This window comes from Vigna unguiculata, unplaced genomic scaffold, assembly GCF_037176805.1.
Source record: "Vigna unguiculata cultivar grain cowpea cultivar isolate G323 ecotype 2 unplaced genomic scaffold, ASM3717680v1 ptg000131l, whole genome shotgun sequence".
In the NCBI taxonomy this organism is placed as follows: Eukaryota; Viridiplantae; Streptophyta; class Magnoliopsida; order Fabales; family Fabaceae; genus Vigna; species Vigna unguiculata.
In genome coordinates, this window is record NW_028196773.1 from 10,001 (window position 1) to 31,531 (window position 21,531).

Consider the following 21,531-nt stretch of genomic DNA (forward strand, 5'->3'; position numbering starts at 1 on the left):
CATTTACTATAGAAGTTCCCAGAGAATTCATTAGGGAATATTTCCAACAAAAATAGTTTGTTTTTGTATATCTCTACTACTTTTCCAAATTAATCCGCGGATATATATAATTCAGCAGAATATGTATGTGATTCATATACAGCATCTTTTTCGTTTATCAAGGGTTCTAATAATTGATATGTTTCGGCAAATAATTGAAATTCAATTTCTTGATCTGTATCCTCAATTTTTGGAAACTTAAAAAGCCCTTCTGTTAAGCCCCGATCAATGAACCTACCAAACCCTTCAAATTGTATCTGATTCAATCCAGGTAGTGTAGACATTTCTTCATTTTCACTCCCAAGCATTTTCAATTTCCCCGTGAATTTTATCGAAAAATATCCACGATTTGCTGTCATGCTTCATCAAATCACATGAATCCATTAGCAATATGGAATTTCTATTCTTTATACTGAATTACATGAAATCTTACCTAATCCCGTGTATCAATATTTCTTAGTGTATGAAATACCTATTATGAAAGAGAAAGAAATATTAGAATTTGATACTCAACTTCGAAGGAATTTGCAACAAAACAAACAGATAGAATCGAAAGTCTAATCTAAAAAAGGATTGGAAATTTCTACGGGCATTTCAATATTTTTTTTAGGATCTAAAAATATGCATTTCATTTCTATCATTATTATGATATTACATATTCAAATTCAATTGGATACAAAAAAAAATCCATTCGAAATTGTCAAGAAAAGATATATTTTGAAGTGAAGTATTTTGGAGAGAATTGGGGAGAATATGATTAGAGTATGTTATGTGTAATGTAATTAGGCTTGTATTTTTGAATCATGCATATATTTAACTGCAGCTATAGATCTGTCTCTAACTTTATTGCAGTCAATATTGTTCAGGATAACATAACACATAACATGTTGTGTGAATTTTTACAAATTTTCTATTGAAAATTGTAAAAAAGATAAGCACGATAATTTCTTGAAAATACCGTATAGTATTGGTATTTCTATATCTATATAGATATGGATAAGATACTCGATTAGATAATATCTGTGTAACAGATCAAATTGATATTCTAGGGTTTACATATATTGAAAGTTGCTGTTATAATTAGAATGAAACAAAGTTAAAAAAAAAAGCAATATTGATTGGTTATGTATCAATTTTTATTTTCTGATCTCATTAAGAAAAAAAAATTTCTATTCAAATATTCAAGAATATTCATAAAAGAATAGTTAACGGTTGCGATTTGTCTCAAGATTGTTTTTCAATTTTTCAATAGAAAGAAAAGGGGGGAGTATTCTCAAAAACTTCATATCTATATTTTTATGGCGGCATGGCCGAGTGGTAAGGCGGGGGACTGCAAATCCTTTTTCCCCAGTTCAAATCCGGGTGTCGCCTGATCGATAAGAAACTGTAAATGAAAGATTATATTACGTTTTTTTAGAAAACTTTTTTTCCAACAGAAGCAAGCGAGGGAAAAGGAGTCTTGAGAATTGCGTTTGATTCGAATTATAAGCATCAGTAGCTTAAAAAATGTGTAAATATTTTTGTCTCGATTCAAGGAAAGATTCTAGTAGTGAAAAGGAATCCATAAATTTAGAAATGATAGTTCGTTCACTACACAACTATTGTAGTGTCTGTCTCCTGACTGGGTTCTTTTATTAGATTGGATTAAGAATAAGTCGGATATGGAAAGTCCATTTTTTAGGTAGAGAAAAGGCAGAAGAAAAACCTTCTATACAGACTAATTTAAAGTTTATGAGTGCTTCCACATTTTATCAATATAATTTATTTAGATCAATTCTATTTAATAGCTTTAATTTAGCTAATTCGCTTTCGTAATATTCAAAAAAAGTATTCTTTAGATTTTCATATTCTATATTCTAATAAAATTAAAAGTTTTGATTCTAAATCGAATAGAAAAGAAAAAAAGTTTTTTTAATTATTTTAGAGAACGAATTGGGAGACATTTAAGGGACTATTTCAAATAGAAAGAAGAGTATAAGTATGCAAATGAATCTGTCTTGATTCTTTTTTATGAAATCCTTAAGGAAATGATAAAAGAGAAATCTTAATATTCCCACCTGGTAGTAACATTCATTGACTTATAACTTCCTATAATTTTTTTTTATGTTTAATGTTTTATGATTTTACTAAAAATAATCAAAAAAAACTTTTTAGATGTTCTAATAACTAATAAATAGAATGAATTCTTGTTTTTTCGTGAATGATGTTAGCCCAGAATCCTTTTTTTGACTCTGTAATAGCAATTCCACTATTATAGTATAGTATTTTTAGCGAATATACAAAAAAAAGAATAGAATAAAAAATTTGAAAAAATAATGAAATAGTTCCTTCATATTTTAGAGATAGGAGACAAAATTTACATGGATATAGTAAGTATTGCTTGGGCTGCTTTAATGGTAGTTTTTTTCATTTTCCCTTTCCCTCGTAGTATGGGGAAGAAGTGGGCTATAGGGATACTAAAAATTGAGTTAAGGGATCCAAGTAACCTTGTTGATTTCTACCTGAATTTTTGAATTTCGAAACTATTGAATGAAAATATTTCATTTAAACTAATACTAATTAATTGAGTTCAAATAGAAAATCTATCTTGATTCTATTATATTTTAGTAGTGTAATGTATTCTATGTATCTTATAGGAATTGAAAATACTCTTTCAATCAAACAAATATTTTCATTATTCCCATATTCCTATTTTGAGAAAAACAAGGGAATCAAAAAGAAGAAGAAATGGATTCCTATTCCAATCAAATTTTTCTTAAATTTCTATTTCGATGAACTGACGCTTAACCTGGTTATATAGATATATATATATATGGAAAATGGCGGACCGTGTAATAACCATTCCTGTTTTTTTACCCCCCTTTTTTTCCTAAGATACCGGAATTGTTTGTAAAAAGAATCTGAAAAAAAAAATTGACGCAATTCTCAGATAGTAGAAATCAAATTGATTCTACTATCTGGATTACGCTGATTGTACGATCATTTTTTTAAATCATTCATAAAAATGAAGAATCAATATTTCAGTGAAATTAGTCACTTTTACTTACCGTTTTTACATAAATTATAAGTAAAAAAGCAGTAGGAACTAGAATAAACAGTGCAGTAGCAATAAATGCGAGAATATTTACTTCCATAATCTTTATTATGTTCTATTTCTCTTAAATTTCTAAAAAAAAAAATTCGGGATTTAATCCCATAGAAATGTTCAATCTTTCAACAATGGTATAAATTGGATTTCAATGATATCAAATCGGATCAATATCATGAATCACAAAATCTGAGCTATCAAATCAACTCATGAAATAGTATAACATAGGAAGATCTTTTATCCATACTAAATAAAACAAAAAAACATTTATTCTTGATGAAAGTCCAAAATCCCTTTCCTTCCTTTTTCGGCGAAACAAATGAAAAAGCAGGGTGGGGGGCCCCAAATAAAATTTTGTTTATCAATTTGATCCCTACAAATACACAAAAAGGAATTTATTTTTTATTTTTTTGGATTTATATCCAACGGGATTGACGGGCTCGAACCCGCAGCTTCCGCCTTGACAGGGCGGTGCTCTGACCAATTGAACTACAATCCCAGGGAAAGGGGTGTACTGTATAATTATTTTTACGGACCGTTTCTGTCAAACCTTTTCTTTTTCTATTTCGGATTCGAACCTTTTTGTTGTAATGAAAAAAGCGCATTTTTTTATATATTGATATGTATATCGATATCCACTTTAGTGAGATCGACACAAATTACTCGTAATCCGTTTCTTATTCTTATTCTATTAACAAATCGATTGAAAAATTGAATCAATGAAAAAAAAAATATTTTTTTTTTCAATTTTTCCTTATATTTTCTACTTACAGATCTTGACATGAATACCGATTATTAACAAGATTTTGAATTTGTGGAAAGAAATATGGAATACAGAAAAAAAAGAAATAACCTTAGATATGTTTAATATTTTGATTCTTCCGTATCATAGCACATCAGTCATTTCCAGAGAACTATAAATGGGTTATAGAATTTCTTCTTGGGCCGAGCTGGATTTGAACCAGCGTAGACATATTGCCAACGAATTTACAGTCCGTCCCCATTAACCGCTCGGGCATCGACCCAGCACAATAGGAAGAATACATTTCAGTTTTTATTGAAAATTTTTGATCAACTTCCTTTCGTAACACCCTACCCCCAGGGGAAGTCGAATCCCCGCTGCCTCCTTGAAAGAGAGATGTCCTGAACCACTAGACGATGGGGGCATACTTGCCCGACCGCCATTATACTACGTTCATAGTATGAACAGTTTTTTGCAATTGTCAATATAATGATATGATTCGATAAAAAAAAATATTTTTCGTTCTTTCATAATTCCATAGAAATTTTTTATTAATCATTTATATTTCTAAATTTTTTTATTCCAGTCATAATAAGAAAAAAAAAGAAGTAATGTTCCAATAAAGAGAAAATTCTTCACAGGAATGATTCGTTTGTTGCAAAGGACGAGAGGTTAAAACTTCATTTCTATCATTTATTACTAATACTAAGATTCGATAGGTAGATTTATATCTAATACTAAGAAAAAAAACTTTGGAAAATAGAATTTTTCAATAAAAAAATAAAAATTTGGTTTAGGGACAGAACATATTGAATCCATTTTATCAATGATTCGATTTTATCAATGTTTCGATGAAATATTTTATTTTGTGAGTACATTTATGTATCAATAAAAAGAATTTAGTGTTATGATTAGAATGACTTCAAGAATCCATTTTGAAATAATATATTTGATATGGATCAAATCCAATCTTAATCAATTCTTTTTTTTAACTATATTCTATTCACTAGGTAAATCCAATTTTTTGTTCTTTGATGAGTCATTATACAAATAATAGATATTGATGTACATGTATTCTAATCCCATTTATATCATTTAATTTATATAATTTATATAAATTTATAGAAATAATTTATATAAATTTATAGAATAAGTATACACAGTAACAAATATATGTACTAGTCATGCTAGTTCCTTATTTAGAAATTGAAAGAAAGAAAAAGGGCCCTTTTAACTCAGTGGTAGAGTAACGCCATGGTAAGGCGTAAGTCATCGGTTCAAATCCGATAAGGGGCTTTTTACTTTTTTTTTCAAAAGCAATAGTCTTTCTATTTGAAGGAAGAATAAAAAGATTCTTGATATTTTGAAAAAGTTTCTATTTGTAATAAAAAAGAAAAAGTGTAAAATTCAATAATGGAAAAATAAAAAAAAGTAAGTGGACCTAACCCGTTGAATTATATTTATATCTACTATTCTGATATTCAAATTTGATAAAGATTCAATTCGAACAATTTTTTTTCTTTTTAAGACTTTTTTCGTTTAGACTCCCTAAGAATCTCTGAATATTTCCAATGAAATCTTCTTGTTTCTGAACTAAGAAAAAAGGTTATGCCTTTTCTTTACTCAGAAGGGCCTTAATACGAATTTCAAGTTCCACCAAACAAGTTTTTTTAAAATTAAAATGAAACATATTTTTTTCCATAAATTTCTATTATTTCTATAAGATTAGATAGAATCTTATAGAAATAATAGAAAAATACATTAAATTATGTCTTCACATATCAAATAGTTTCTTTTCATATCGATGTGTACGATATTTTTCCAGCAATTCATATATATGAGACAAAAACTTTCATTTACAGTTTTTTCTTTTTATTATAGTATTTATAAAAAAAAATGAAATACTAAAGAAAAAACTGTAAATGAAATAGAAATTTAGAAAACCTATGATCCTACAGTAGTTTCCTAGACAAAATAGAAGTCAATTCACAACCAAACTTCAAGAATAAGTTTCTTTGATGAAAGGAGAGAAATATGTCTGAAGATCCGCTAGGTATAAGAAGTGAAACAGGGGATCATTTGTTTCTTGAACAGTTCTGAAAAAAAAATTTCTATCGGATTTTGGAGTCATAGCAGATTTTATGATTGATGACTTGGAAGATTTTTAAGAATAGATAAGGAATAACCACATCGAGTTCATGGATTTGCCCTAGATATCAATAGACCCATAAATGATTTTTTATTCGAAACCGATTAGAAAACAAGGGAAAGTATACTTATATATTCTATATATATATAGAGAGAGAAATGAATAGAGATAAATGATCAAGGTCCGTCCCATCTCTGAAAATGCTCTATGAGGTGTTGGGAAATGGTTGAAGTAGTTGAATAGGAGGATCGCTATGACTATAGCTCTTGGTAAATTTACCAAAGATGAAAATGATTTATTTGATATTATGGATGACTGGTTGCGGAGGGACCGTTTCGTTTTTGTGGGTTGGTCCGGTCTATTACTCTTTCCTTGCGCCTATTTCGCCTTGGGGGGTTGGTTTACAGGTACGACCTTTGTAACTTCATGGTATACTCACGGCTTGGCAAGTTCTTATTTAGAAGGCTGCAACTTCTTAACCGCTGCAGTTTCCACTCCCGCTAATAGTTTAGCACACTCTTTGTTGTTACTGTGGGGTCCTGAAGCACAGGGAGATTTTACCCGTTGGTGTCAGTTAGGCGGTCTGTGGACTTTTGTTGCTCTCCACGGTGCTTTCGGATTAATAGGTTTCATGTTACGTCAATTTGAACTTGCTCGATCTGTTCAATTGCGACCTTATAATGCAATCGCATTCTCAGGTCCAATTGCTGTTTTTGTTTCTGTATTCCTTATTTATCCACTGGGTCAGTCTGGTTGGTTCTTTGCTCCAAGTTTTGGTGTAGCAGCTATATTTCGATTCATCCTCTTTTTCCAAGGATTTCATAATTGGACATTAAACCCATTTCATATGATGGGAGTTGCTGGTGTATTGGGCGCTGCACTACTATGCGCTATTCATGGTGCAACCGTAGAAAATACTTTATTTGAAGATGGTGATGGCGCAAATACATTCCGTGCTTTTAACCCAACCCAAGCTGAAGAAACTTATTCAATGGTTACTGCTAATCGCTTTTGGTCCCAAATCTTTGGGGTTGCTTTTTCCAATAAACGTTGGTTACATTTCTTTATGTTATTTGTACCAGTAACTGGTTTATGGATGAGTGCTCTTGGGGTAGTCGGTTTGGCCCTGAACCTACGTGCTTATGACTTCGTTTCTCAAGAAATCCGCGCAGCGGAAGATCCTGAATTTGAGACTTTCTACACAAAAAATATTCTCTTAAACGAAGGTATTCGTGCGTGGATGGCAGCTCAAGATCAGCCTCATGAAAACCTTATATTCCCTGAGGAGGTTCTACCACGTGGAAACGCTCTTTAATGGAACTTTAGCTTTAACTGGTCGTGACCAGGAAACTACCGGTTTCGCTTGGTGGGCCGGGAATGCCCGACTTATCAATTTATCTGGTAAACTATTAGGGGCCCATGTAGCCCATGCTGGATTAATAGTATTCTGGGCCGGAGCAATGAACCTTTTTGAAGTGGCTCATTTCGTACCCGAGAAGCCCATGTATGAACAAGGTTTAATTTTGCTTCCCCACCTAGCTACTCTAGGTTGGGGAGTAGGTCCTGGGGGGGAAGTTATAGACACTTTTCCATACTTTGTGTCTGGAGTACTTCACTTAATTTCCTCTGCAGTATTGGGCTTTGGCGGTATTTATCATGCACTTCTGGGACCTGAGACTCTTGAAGAATCTTTTCCGTTCTTCGGTTATGTATGGAAAGATAGAAATAAAATGACTACAATTTTGGGTATTCACTTAATCTTGTTAGGTATAGGTGCTTTTCTTCTAGTATTCAAGGCTCTTTATTTTGGAGGTATATATGATACATGGGCTCCGGGGGGGGGAGATGTAAGAAAAATAACCAATTTGACCCTTAGTCCAAGTATTCTATTTGGATATTTATTAAAATCGCCTTTTGGGGGCGAAGGGTGGATTGTTAGTGTGGACGATTTGGAAGATATTATTGGAGGGCATGTATGGTTGGGTTCCATTTGTATACTTGGTGGAATCTGGCATATCTTAACCAAACCCTTTGCATGGGCTCGGCGTGCACTTGTATGGTCTGGAGAAGCTTACTTATCTTATAGTTTAGGTGCTTTATCTGTTTTTGGTTTTATTGCTTGTTGCTTTGTCTGGTTTAATAATACCGCTTATCCTAGTGAGTTTTATGGGCCCACTGGTCCAGAAGCTTCTCAAGCTCAAGCATTTACTTTTCTAGTTAGAGACCAACGTCTTGGGGCTAATGTAGGATCTGCTCAAGGACCTACAGGTTTAGGTAAATATCTAATGCGTTCCCCGACTGGAGAAGTTATTTTTGGCGGAGAAACTATGCGTTTTTGGGATTTGCGTGCTCCTTGGTTAGAACCTCTAAGGGGTCCTAATGGTTTAGACTTGAGTAGACTGAAAAAAGATATACAGCCTTGGCAAGAACGTCGTTCTGCGGAATATATGACTCATGCTCCTTTAGGTTCATTAAATTCCGTGGGTGGCGTAGCTACAGAGATTAATGCAGTCAATTATGTTTCTCCTAGAAGTTGGTTAGCTACTTCTCATTTTGTTCTAGGATTCTTTCTATTTGTAGGCCATTTATGGCACGCGGGAAGAGCTCGCGCAGCTGCCGCAGGATTTGAAAAAGGAATTGATCGCGATTTTGAACCTGTTCTTTCCATGACTCCTCTTAATTGAGACGTGAGATCCAATGAAGTAGAAATCCCTTTTTTTTACTATAAATATTTGGTTGAGTAGAGCGAGTCGTAAAGAAGAATTTATTTTCCTATTTTCTTAGTTTCTATCGAATCTTTTTTTCGGGATGTTGAGGATATATAGCCCAGTCCGAAAAAAAGATTCGATAGAAACTAAGAAAATAAACAAATCTATTCATCGAGAAAAAGGAGAGAGAGGGATTCGAACCCTCGATAATTCTTTGTTTCAAACTATACCGGTTTTCAAGACCGGGGCTATCAACCACTCAGCCATCTCTCCAAAAGCTAATATATATTTTTTTATCTTTATTCCACTGAGTAGACCATGAGTATTTGAATTGATACCCTTTTATCGACCCATAGGAAAGATATTCAATGTGAATTTATTGGTTTAGTTTTCTATCGGTATGTATATAGGTACAAAATCCAGCATGCCTTTTTGTGAAGTAAAAAAACTATCCTCGATCCAAGCCTCAAAAGGGTTGATAATAAACAAAATCAATGAATTCATGATAAAACCCTTCTGCGTTTTTCCATTTACAAATTTTTTTTTCAATGAATATTAAGAAAGGCATCCAGGGGTTGAGGGATCAAATGGTAAAGTTCTTTTGTTGGTAAATTGGAGGATTAGAAACATGACTATTGCTTTCCAATTAGCTGTTTTTGCATTAATTGCTATTTCATTTATTTTATTGATTAGTGTACCTGTTGTATTTGCTTCTCCTGAAGGTTGGTCAAATAACAAAAATGTTCTATTTTCCGGTACATCATTATGGATTGGATTAGTGTTTCTAGTGGGTATTCTTAATTCTCTCATTTCTTGAAGTTCTTTTTATTCTAGATTAAAAATGAAATGACCCCTCCCTCAGAATTCTTTCGGATTGTCAGCCATAAAGGGAATAGATCAGTTCCTAAAAAAAAAAAAGAAAACTATAACACATTACATTCTAAGGGGGAGTAAACTTCTTCTATTGGAAAAATCTTATATCTTATACTTATATGGTGGTACATTGTGAAACTAAAAGAAATAAAATAGAAAAAATGAACTATAAAAATTTGAATTTCATTTGAATATTCTATTCATATTAATATGATATGAATAGAATATTCAAATGAAATACTATAAATCTATTTATACGTCGTCTAGTATTTAATAATATAGAATATCTATCTGTATCTCTATATAGATAAATATAATTTTTTATTAATAGGAACTTACTTTTTTAAGAAAAAAGTAAATCAAAATATTCGATAGAATGATAATTTCAATTCAATTATATAGATATATAGAAAAAAACCATATATAATAATAGAAATGTAATAATAGAAATGGGAATTCTTGATAAAAATGAATAGTAATAGAAAATATTTTATTTGGGAGACAATATCTATTATCTAAATTTCTTTTTCATTATCCCTATATCCCTATATAGAATATCAGGCCCATCTCTGTATAAATAGAATCGCATATCAAGTACAATGAAAACGCGGATATAGTCGAATGGTAAAATTTCTCTTTGCCAAGGAGAAGACGCGGGTTCGATTCCCGCTATCCGCCCTATGTATTTAATAGTCATAGTATGAAAAATGCCATAGAATTTACTGCGTATAATGCCCTTCTTCTTGAAACCTTGTTTTTTTATCAAATTCAAAAAGTTGCGGAGACGGGATTTGAACCCGTAACCTCAAGGTTATGAGCCTTGCGAGCTACCAAGTTGCTCTACTCCGCGATAAAGAAAAGAATTGATAACTAATGAACAAAAACAAAGATGGAATGCGTCCCTTTACCATATCTATATAAATAGAATAAACCATTTATACATAACGGTAAAGGGACCCTCCTATGATCGCTGATAATAAAATGAAAAAAATGAAGATAATTGGAAATCCTTACCAACTGGATCTTGTTGCACCCGGCAAGAAACATGCATGAACCATTTCCCGAAGTATGTGTCCAGATAATCCAAAGTCTCGATAATTAGCTCTCGGTCTTCCGGTCGAAAAACAACGTCGATGAAGACGTATAGGTGCACTATTACGCGGTAGTGATTCTAATTTTCCATGAATTTCCCATTTCTCACTTAACGACGGAACTTTGCTTATTTCTTTTTTTGAGGATCGGCGAATCAAATGATATTTCTGTTCCAATTTTTGTCTCTTCTTTTCCCTCTGAATAACACTTTTCCTTGCCATAATGGTTAATTTGCTATTAGCATCAATGATAGAAGTCGGATCCTAGATGTATAAGTGGCTTCTCTTCCCTATAGAAGGAAATGAGATTCTTGCCAGATATATATAATAAAGAATTCAATTAACCGAATTTGCCCGATGTAGAGGCAATTAAGAAGGCTGCATAAGTAAATATATAACCTACGGAAAAGTGGGCTAGTCCAACCAATCTTGCTTGCACAATGGAAAGAGCCACTGGTTTATCTCTCCATCGAATCAAATTAGCCAAAGGTGTACGTTCATGAGCCCATGCCAAAGTTTCAATCAATTCCTGCCAATATCCGCGCCAAGAAATTAAGAACATAAATCCAGTAGCCCAAACAAGATGTCCAAACAAGAACATCCATGCCCAGACTGATAAACTATTCATACCAAAAGGGTTATATCCATTGATAAGTTGTGAAGAGTTCAACCATAGATAATCTCTTAACCATCCCATCAAATAGGTAGAAGATTCATTAAACTGTGAAATATTACCCTGCCATAGTGTAATGTGTTTCCAATGCCAATAAAAAGTAACCCATCCAATGGTATTTAACATCCAGAAAACTGCCAAATAAAATGCGTCCCAAGCGGAAATATCACAAGTTCCGCCTCGTCCCGGGCCATCACAAGGAAAACTATAACCAAAATCTTTTTTATCAGGCATTAACTTAGAACCACGCGCATCCAAAGCACCTTTTACTAAAATCAAAGTAGTTGTATGTAAACCAAGAGCAATAGCATGATGAACCAAGAAGTCTCCAGGCCCTATTGTTAAGAATAGAGAATTACTATTCTCATTTACAGCGTTTAACCAACCAGGCAACCATATGCTTCGTCCCGCATTGAACGCCGGACTGTTCGTTGAAGATAAAAGTATATCGAACCCATAGGAAGTTTTACCATGAGCAGATTGTATCCATTGGGCAAATATAGGTTCAATCAAAATTTGTTTCTCCGGAGTACCAAAAGCAAGCATGACATCGTTATGGACATAAAGTCCCAGAGTATGGAACCCCAGAAAGAGGCTAGCCCAACTTAAGTGGGATATGATAGCTTCTTTATGGTCTAACATTCTTGCCAAGACATTATCTTGATTCTGCTCTGGATTATAATCTCTAATAAAAAAGATAGCTCCATGAGCAAAAGCCCCTGTCATAATGAAGCCTGCTATATATTGATGATGAGTATATAAGGCAGCTTGAGTAGTAAAGTCTTGCGCTATAAACGCATAAGCAGGTAAAGAGTACATGTGTTGTGCTACCAAGGAAGTAATAACCCCTAAAGAGGCTAGAGCAAGACCTAATTGAAAATGAATTGAATTATTGATTGTATCATAAAGACCCTTATGCCCACGCCCCAATCTACCCCCCGGAGGAGTATGTGCTTCTAAAAGATCTTTAATACTGTGACCAATCCCGAAATTAGTTCTATACATATGGCCAGCAACTAGAAAAATAAACGCAATAGCCAAATGATGGTGTGCAATATCAGTTAACCATAAACTTTGAGTTTGCGGATGAAATCCTCCGAGAAGTGTTAGAATAGCAGTTCCTGCTCCTTGAGGGGTACCAAATATATGATTATTGGAATCTGGGTTTTGAGCATAAAGATTCCACTGACCTGTAAAAAATGGACCTAATCCCTCGGGGTGCGGCAAGATATCTAATAAATTGTTCCATCGAACGGATTCCCCCCTGGACCCCGGAATAGCAACATGAACTAAATGCCCTGTCCAAGCCAAGGAACTTACTCCGAATAGTCCTGACAAATGATGATTGAGGCGGGATTCGGCATTTTTAAACCACGAAACACTCGGTTTCCATTTTGGTTGTAGGTGTAACCAACCCCTCGAGTAAAGAGCTTCTACAGCTGGTTGACCAAAATGAGGATTCCCAAATTGCATGAGCAATAGGTCTTACATGTAAAGGATCCTGTACCCATGTCTCAAAATTACCTTGCAAGCTACATGAAAGAGATTCCCGGAAGTCCACAGAAAAATGATTGCTAATTGCCCGAAATGAGAAGCAAAAATATTCTGATAAAGACGTTCCTCAGTAATATCATCATGACTTTCGAAGTCATGTGCGGTAGCAATACCAAACCAAATACGACGAGTAGTGGGGTCTTGAGCTAAGCCTTGACTAAAGCTTGGAAATCTTAATGCCATAATGATTTTCAAATCCTCCTAGCTATTATCCTACTGCAATAATTCTTGCTAAGAAGAATGCCCCATGTTGTGGCAATTCCACCTAGAAGGTAATGTGTTACTCCTACAGCACGTCCTTGTACAATGCTCAAGGCTCTGGGCTGAGTAGCAGGAGCAAACTTTTAATTTATTATGAGCCCAAACAATGGATTCAATAAGTTCTTGCCAATAACCACGCCCGCTGAATAGAAACATTAAACTAAAAGCCCATACAAAATGTGCACCCAAGAAAAAAAGACCATATGCAGATAATGAAGAACCATAAGACTGAATTACCTGGGATGCCTGCGCCCATAAGAAATCACGAAGCCACCCATTAATGGTAATGGAACTCTGCGCAAAATTTCCTCCTGTGATATGAGTTACTATCCCTTGATCACTTATACTACCCCCAAACATCTGACTGCATTTTCCAACTGAAATGGAATATAACTACGGAAATTGAATTGTACATCCAAAATAGTCCTAAGAAGACATGATCCCAAGCGGATACTTGGCATGTCCCCCCTCTTCCAGGTCCATCACAAGGGAAACGAAAAACCTAGATTTGCTTTATCCGGTATCAATCGTGAACTACGAGCAAATAGAACACCCTTTAAGAGTATCAATACTGTTACATGAATTGTAAATGCATGATATGATGGACCAAGAAAATCCGCAGTTCCTAAAGGAATAGGTAACAAAGCAACTTTACCGCCCACTGCTACTAAATTTTCACCTCCCCAAGTCAAACTGGTACTTGTTGCTGCACCTGGGGCTGTTGTGCCAGGTGCTAAAGCCGTGGGTATTTTGTATCCATTGAGCAAAGATCGGCTGTAATTGTATAGCAGTATCTGAAAACATATCTTGAGGGCGCCCTAATGCGCTCATGGTATCATTATGAATATACAAACCAAAACTGTGAAAACCTAAAAAGATACATACCCAGTTAAGATGTGATATGATTGAATCACGATGTCTAAGGACACGATCTAATAGATCGTTGTATCGAATAGTCGGATCATAATCTCTTACCATAAAAATCGCTGCATGCGCAGCAGCACCGACTATGAGAAATCCACCAATCCACATGTGATGTGTAAACAATGACAGTTGTGTACCATAGTCAGTAGCTAGGTATGGATAAGGAGGCATAGAATACATATGGTGAGCTACAACAATGGTCAAAGAGCCTAACATAGCTAGATTAATAGATAATTGAGCATGCCATGACGTTGTTAGAATCTCATATATACCTTTATGACCCTGGCCTGTAAATGGACCTTTATGTGCCTCTAAAAATGTCTTTTATATTGTGACCAATACCCCAGTTGGTCCTATACATGTGACCCGCTATCAAGAAAAGAATTGCAATTGCTAAATGATGGTGTATAATATCGGTCAGCCATAAACCTCCAGTTACTGGATCTAATCCTCCACGAAAAGTAAGAAATTCTCCGTATTTTGACCAATTCAAGGTAAAAAATGGGGTTGCTCCCTCGGAAAAACTCGGATAAAAGTTGAGCCAAAAAGATCCCGATTTAGGATAAATTCATGAGGAAGAGTGGTATCTCTTTGGGATCTACTGCAGCATTTAGAAATTGGTTAATCGGTAAAGATACATGTATTTGATGTCCTGCCCAAGAAAGAGACCCCAACCCTAGGAGCCCTGTCAAATGGTGATTCAACATAGATTCTACATCTTGGAACCAAGCCAATTTTGGAGCAGCTTTGTGATAATGAAACCAACCAGCAAAAAGCAATAAGGCTGCAAAGACCAATGCACCAATTGCAGTACAATAGAGTTGTAATTCATTAGTTATTCCAGATGCTCTCCAAATCTGAAAAAAAACCAGAGGTTATTTGTATTCCTCGGAACCCCCCCCCCTACATCACCAATTCAATAATTTCTTGACCCACTATTGGCCAAACCACCTGAGCACTAGGCCTAATGTGAGTAGGATCACTTAACCATGCCTCATAATTGGAAAAACGAGCACATGAAAATACATGCACTCAGCCAAAGAAAGATGATAGAGAGTTGGCCAAAATGCGCACTAAAAACTTTTCGGGAAATCTCCTCTAAATCATTAGTATGGCTATCAAAATCATGAGCGTCAGCATGTAGGTTCCAGATCCAAGTAGTAGTATCTGGTCCCTTAGCTATTGTTCTTGAGAAATGACCAGGTTTTGCCCATTCCTCAAAAGAAGTTTTTATAGGATCCCTATCTACCAAAATTTTAACTTCTGGTTCCGGTGAACGAATAATCATTGAGTCCTCCTCTTTCCAGACAACACATACAAAGAGACCTGCCAACATAAAACAGAATTAGTGAACTTATTAGAGATGTTTCTATTGAGTTTTGTTCTCTCCTATCTCTCATGTATTGGATATCTTAGTAACATTTCATTTCTTTAGTTTTTCACTAGAACAATTATGATCTCGAAGTCAATTCGGGGCAAGTGTTTCGAATCTATTAAGACATAAGAGTGAGGCGCTCAACGGACCTATTTTAATCTTCTAAGACCTTTTTGGGAACTCTGAATGGAAGTTCAATAATTTTTCGTGCAGCCTAATCAAATGTATTCAGATTTTATTCTAAATTCTATTCCTTAGATTTTATTTTTTTTTTAGATAAAGTATAAGTATGTACTCTATTTCAAATTGAGCAGGCATTAGCATTCATTATTAGGCAATATACCTATATTTTATTTCTTTTTTTGAAGGTCTCTTTTCTTAATTTGATTGAATATTAGTTTAAATAACAGAAAAAAGGAGAAAATTATCTACTGTATCCACATCTCGTTTATTTCTATGAAATACTAGACAAAATCGAACAAAATTAGAAGGGATATATTTTAAATTATGTGGATTGGTCGTTCCTATAGAAATGATTTTTGAATTTGATAGGGACAAGAAACAAGAATTTATAACAATATATATTTATCTATCTATATCTTTATATAGATAGATAAATATATAAGAAAAAAAAGAAACAGAGTGTTCTTATTCAAAACGCCCTGTGATCTTCAACCAATTCTGTGCTGCAATATAATTACCGGGGGTGAGAGCTATAGCTTGTTTCCAATATTCAGCGGCTTGATTAAACCAAGACTCCGCAACTTCTGAGTCTCCCTGCCGAATGGCCTGTTCTCCTCGGTCGAAATAGGTGAGTCAATTCCTTTCCTTAGAACCGTACTTGAGAATTTCCTGACTCATACGGCTCAGTAGTCAATTCTTTTTTTGTTCTATTATCTTGAAGTTAACTAAAAGAAAAAAAGAAATTATTAATATGAGTTTCAAACTTTCATTTTTACTAATAAATAAAGAATTTCAAAGAATTTCATCTTTTTTTTTAGTTTTATCTTTTCTCCTACCTTCAGAAAAGGGAATCAAGCATTGGCATTAACGCCCTAATTCTAATTTTCTGAAAGGTAACTATCTCGATTTTATATATCATATACAAAAATATATGATAGATTCATTTCTATAGAATCTTGGTAAAAGTTTTTTCTTTCTTATCTTATAAGTTCTTATAAGTAAAGAGAAAATACTTTCTATCTTTGGGATTTGATACTACACCGCTGCTCAAAATACCAGGGGATCCTTTTTTATTACATAAGTGGATTCCTGACTTCTTTATTTATCATGAGATAAGGAAGCAGTTTTTTATTATATCGATTGAAAACCGTGTTAATTGATCCTTACGATGCTTCCTTTATCAATTAGATCTTTTATCCATAGAAAAAGAGGTATCTAGACATATCGATTTCTTCATATTTTTACTTCTATGAAGTTTCTTTGCTACAGCTGATAAAAATCGTTGTTTTGAACGATATATATATGTAGAAAGCCTTTCTTATTTATAATTATTTATATTTCTATATTTCTTATATTAAAATTTGTGGATTTGCTTGTTCTTTTCTTTTTTCTTTCTATAGTGGAGATAGTCGCACGTAATGACAGATCACGGCCATATTATTAAAAGCTTGGGGTAAAAATGGGTTTCGTTCGAGCGCCCGAAAATAATATTCCAAAGCTTTAGTATGTTCTCCGTTACTTGTGTGAATAAGGCCTATGTTATAAAGTATATAACTTCGATCATAGGGATCAATTTCCAGTCGCATAGCCTCATAATAATTCTGTAAAGCTTCTGCATAATTTCCTTCAGATTGAGCTGACATCCGTTACGGTCGTCATTCGGTTCAAAGAATCTCCGCTCCAGAACTGTACGTGAGATTTTCATCTCATACGGCTCCCCCCTTATGTGTGTAATGAGGAAAAATCCATCAAATCAAAAAATATTCCAGTATTCTCATTCTCAACTGAACAGAGCTAGTGTTTTTACAATAAATCTCTAGCCAACCTTCCGGTCAAAAATTATTTCTTAACATTAAGTATGTAGGTACTTGATAAAAAAAAATAAGAACTTCAACAATTTCTTTGTCCTCTACGCTGCTTAATTTCCTGGAATTAGTCACCTCAATAATCTTCGATGGTTCTAGGGTATCCAAAATATGAACGAGATGGATATTTATTGTCCCAACCATTCCTGTTAGTCCCAATCTCGATAAGCCATGGATATAGATAGATACAAAGTTTTCGTGTCCTTGATTCCCAAGCGTAGTGCTTCTTTCCCAATGTTGCCTATCAGTACTAGTAATTTGGGGTTGACCTAACCCCATAAGTATAGGTATAACCTTTCGCTTAATACTAGAAACCTAAAATTCAAGCATATAAGGCTTCATTAATCGAGGATACACGACAGAAGGAATTAATCCTTTTATTTACAAATTTCACCTTCAACACGCGTGGGGTTTTTCCATTCCATTTTTTTTTGACCGAAATCGGTCAAAAAAAATGGAATCAAATCACACCATCTCTGTAATAAGTGAATGCCCTTTTTTCTCCTGAAGTTGTCGGAATTATTCGTAATAAGATATTGGCTACAATTGAAAAGGTCTTATCTATAAAATTTTCATTTATCCGAGATCTAGGCATAGGTAGAAATCCATTCTATAATTTAATTAATCATGGTGTGAGAAATCAATCCCACAAATAAAGGAATTGTATAATTATAATACAGTGCGAAATAACGTAAAAATGAACTCATCAATCAAATTTGTTTATCCTAAGACCTTGTAGGAGGTTTTTTTTTTAATTTTACTTTGTATTTTTATAGTTTGAATAGGTTTTATGCATTTATGAAAAATAGGATTGATTCACTATTCAACATTCAACCGTTTCTGGGCATCATTATATAGGAGAGATGGCCGAGTGGTTCAAGGCGTAGCATTGGAACTGCTATGTAGGCTTTTTGTTTACCGGGGGTTCGAATCCCTCTCTTTCCGAATCTTTACCAAATTCATCAATATTACTCATCCCAATGCATACCATTATTTCATATTTCAAATTTGTTTGTTGATATGGACAACTTTATATTCCTCATTTTTCGGTAATACAAAAAATAGTGGATAACGGGTGGGCAAGGAATAAAAATTTTCGCATATCCATGTCTATGATATATGAATAGCAGAAAATCCTTGTAAAAAAAACTCTTGTTATTTTAGTTAAGTTTAAGTTTGACGAGAATAATATTCTACAACCAGTAATTCATTTATTTTCAAACCAACCCATTTTATTATCTATTATTTGATTAATTAAACCTTTATATGGAAAGGGTGAACAGTCAAATGATTTGGCAATTTCTCATGGGGGGCTGAATCAAAATAATTTTGAATAAGAGTTTTAGATTTTTGTTCATCCTTTGCTGTAATAATATCTTGAGGTTTACAACGATAACTTGGTATATCCACTATACGACCATTAACTAAAACATGTCTATGGTTTACTAAATTGGCGGGCTTGAGGAATAGTCGCAGCCATACCCAATCGAAAAAGTATGTTATCCAAGCGCATTTCAAGTAGTTGTAATAAAACCTGACCAGTTGAATCCTTTAGCTTTTCCGGAGATACGAACGTATTTAAGCAATTGTCGTTCTGTAAGACATAATGAAAACGCAATTTTTGTTTTTCTTCTAAACGAATACGATATTGAGATTTTTTACTGAAGCGCAATTGATTTCGAAATTCGTTTTTGACTGTTGGCCTTTTACTAGTAAGTCCTGGTAAATATCCTAGACGACGTATTTTTTTGAAACGAGGTCCTCTGTAACGTGACATAAAAACTCCTTTTTTAAAATGAAAAATCTTATAAATCGAAATGAAAACTAAACGAAATGAAAAATATTATAGAATTCTAAATGAAGCGAAATCTACTAAAGTTTTATAGTACAAAGAAGAATTAGATGAATTTTTATCAATATCCGAATTTATTGTATATAAAAGAATACAAAAAAGTAGGTTAATTTCTTGATTTCTTCCGCAGAGATCGAACTCTCCCAATTTTTATTTCTAAAAAAGATATTATCAATTATGTAAAAAACAAATAGAGAAAAGCCGGTTATCGGATTCGAACCGATGACCATCGCATTACAAATGCGATGCTCTAACCTCTGAGCTAAACCGGCTAATGTAAACGAAATATACATATGCAGAAGAAGTTGAATGGGATCTTAGTTATCAATTTTTAGTTATTTATAACAAAATTCAAATTAATACAAACATCAAAAATAGAGAAAGAAAATATAGAAAATCAAACCCAATTTTTATTATTTCTATTATTTATTTTATCTGATAACATAAAGTGCAAGATAATAATTAATATTATATTAATATAATTTATTTAATATAATTTATTTCGATCTACTATTCTAGATATATATAATTAAATTGATTTCTTTCAAAAAGATTATTTATTAGTACTTAAAGTAAATTTGAATAAATATAAATTTTAGTAAATATTTATTAAGGAATTCCATATTTCTAAGTAAATGTCTAATTCTATATTATATTCAATTAAAAGAATGGTTTTTTTTTAGCCACTAGATTCGTTTTAGTTATATAAATTGTATATGAATAAATGGATTGTTTATTTTCTTTTTTTTTTTAAGCAAAAAACAAAAAAAAAAAAAGAATCGACCATTCGAGTATTCTAAATTGTATGAAAAAAGAAGATAAGTAGGTACATAGAAGATAAGTAGATATGTGGTCTATATCTGTGTATATTGAATTGTTAATATATAGATATTAGAATTAGTTCTGATTCAAACAAATAAAGGTATCCAATATAGATGAAATAAAATCTATAAAATTGGAGAAAGGGGTTTTTAATATTTAATAAAATATATGTATTTAATGAATTCAAAAGTTCCCGCATAATTCTCATAATAGAAATGAAAAAAAAAAGCATTCTATTATAATCAGATTCAAATAAAAAAAAAGATGGGGATATGGCGAAATTGGTAGACGCTACGGACTTAATTGGATTGAGTTTTGGTATGGAAACTTACCAAGTAATAATTTTCAAATTCAGAGAAAACCCCTGGAATTCACAATGGGCAATCCTGAGCCAAATCCTGTTTTCTGAAAACAAATAAAAATTCAGAAAGTGATAATAAAAAAAGGGATAGGTGCAGAGACTCTATGGAAGCTGTTCTAACAAACGAAATTGACGACTTTTTTTATTGCATTAGTAAAAGAATCCTTTCACCAAAATTACAGGAATGGATCAAAGATAAACATTTAGAAACATATATATATACTGAAATACTCTTTCAATTTGTTACTTTTTATTTTATTATTGAAGATCTATTTGTGATAAAAATATTCACAAATGAAAAAATGTGATCAAATCAATTCGAAGTTGAAGAAAAGATGGGAATATTTATTGATGAAATTATTCACTTCATCATAATCGGCTAAAACCCTTGAAGAACTGATAAATCAGATGAGAAATAAAGATAGAGTCCTATTCTACATGTCAATACCGACAACAATGAAATTGAAAGTAAGAGGAAAATCCGTCGACTTAAGAAATCATGAGGGTTCAAGTCCCTCTATCCCCAAAAATACTTTTTCATTTTCTAATTTTTTTCCTATATCCTCTCTATCTTGAAGTCCTTATTTATGTGTTTTATTCGATTTATTATTTCCCAACGAAATTGGAATTTTTATTTTCATCAATTTCCTATCTATCATAATTTTCTTATCTATCATAATGACAAGGGACGAGTTTTGGAATAGATATAAATATATATGTGAAACACATAGAATTTTTTTTAATCAGAAATGTATAAATTAATATCTTATTTTTTAGCAAGGAATTTTCATATGCGTAATTAACGATTAACAATAAAAAATAATTATTACTGCGGAAACTCACTTACAAACTTTTTTTTTACTTAGTTGATATAGATTCATTAACATAGATTTTAAAATCTTTTAAAATCAAAGTATTAAGCTTCAAGAATGGTCGGGATAGCTCAGTTGGTAGAGCAGAGGACTGAAAAT

The 21,531-nt window shown here is 33.0% G+C and overlaps 3 non-coding genes across 3 annotated transcripts; 2 read left to right on the forward strand and 1 right to left on the reverse strand.

Moving 5' to 3' along the window:
- The first annotated feature begins 5,093 nt into the window (after positions 1 to 5,093).
- TRNAT-GGU (transfer RNA threonine (anticodon GGU)) lies at positions 5,094 to 5,165 on the forward strand. The gene has a single exon. It is a non-coding gene; the product is annotated as a tRNA-Thr (tRNA).
- Positions 5,166 to 18,382: 13,217 nt separating this feature from the next.
- TRNAS-GGA (transfer RNA serine (anticodon GGA)) lies at positions 18,383 to 18,470 on the forward strand. Its single transcript has one exon. It is a non-coding gene; the product is annotated as a tRNA-Ser (tRNA).
- A 1,106-nt stretch (positions 18,471 to 19,576) lies between these two features.
- Positions 19,577 to 19,649, reverse strand: TRNAT-UGU (transfer RNA threonine (anticodon UGU)). The gene has a single exon. It is a non-coding gene; the product is annotated as a tRNA-Thr (tRNA).
- Positions 19,650 to 21,531: the final 1,882 nt, after the last annotated feature.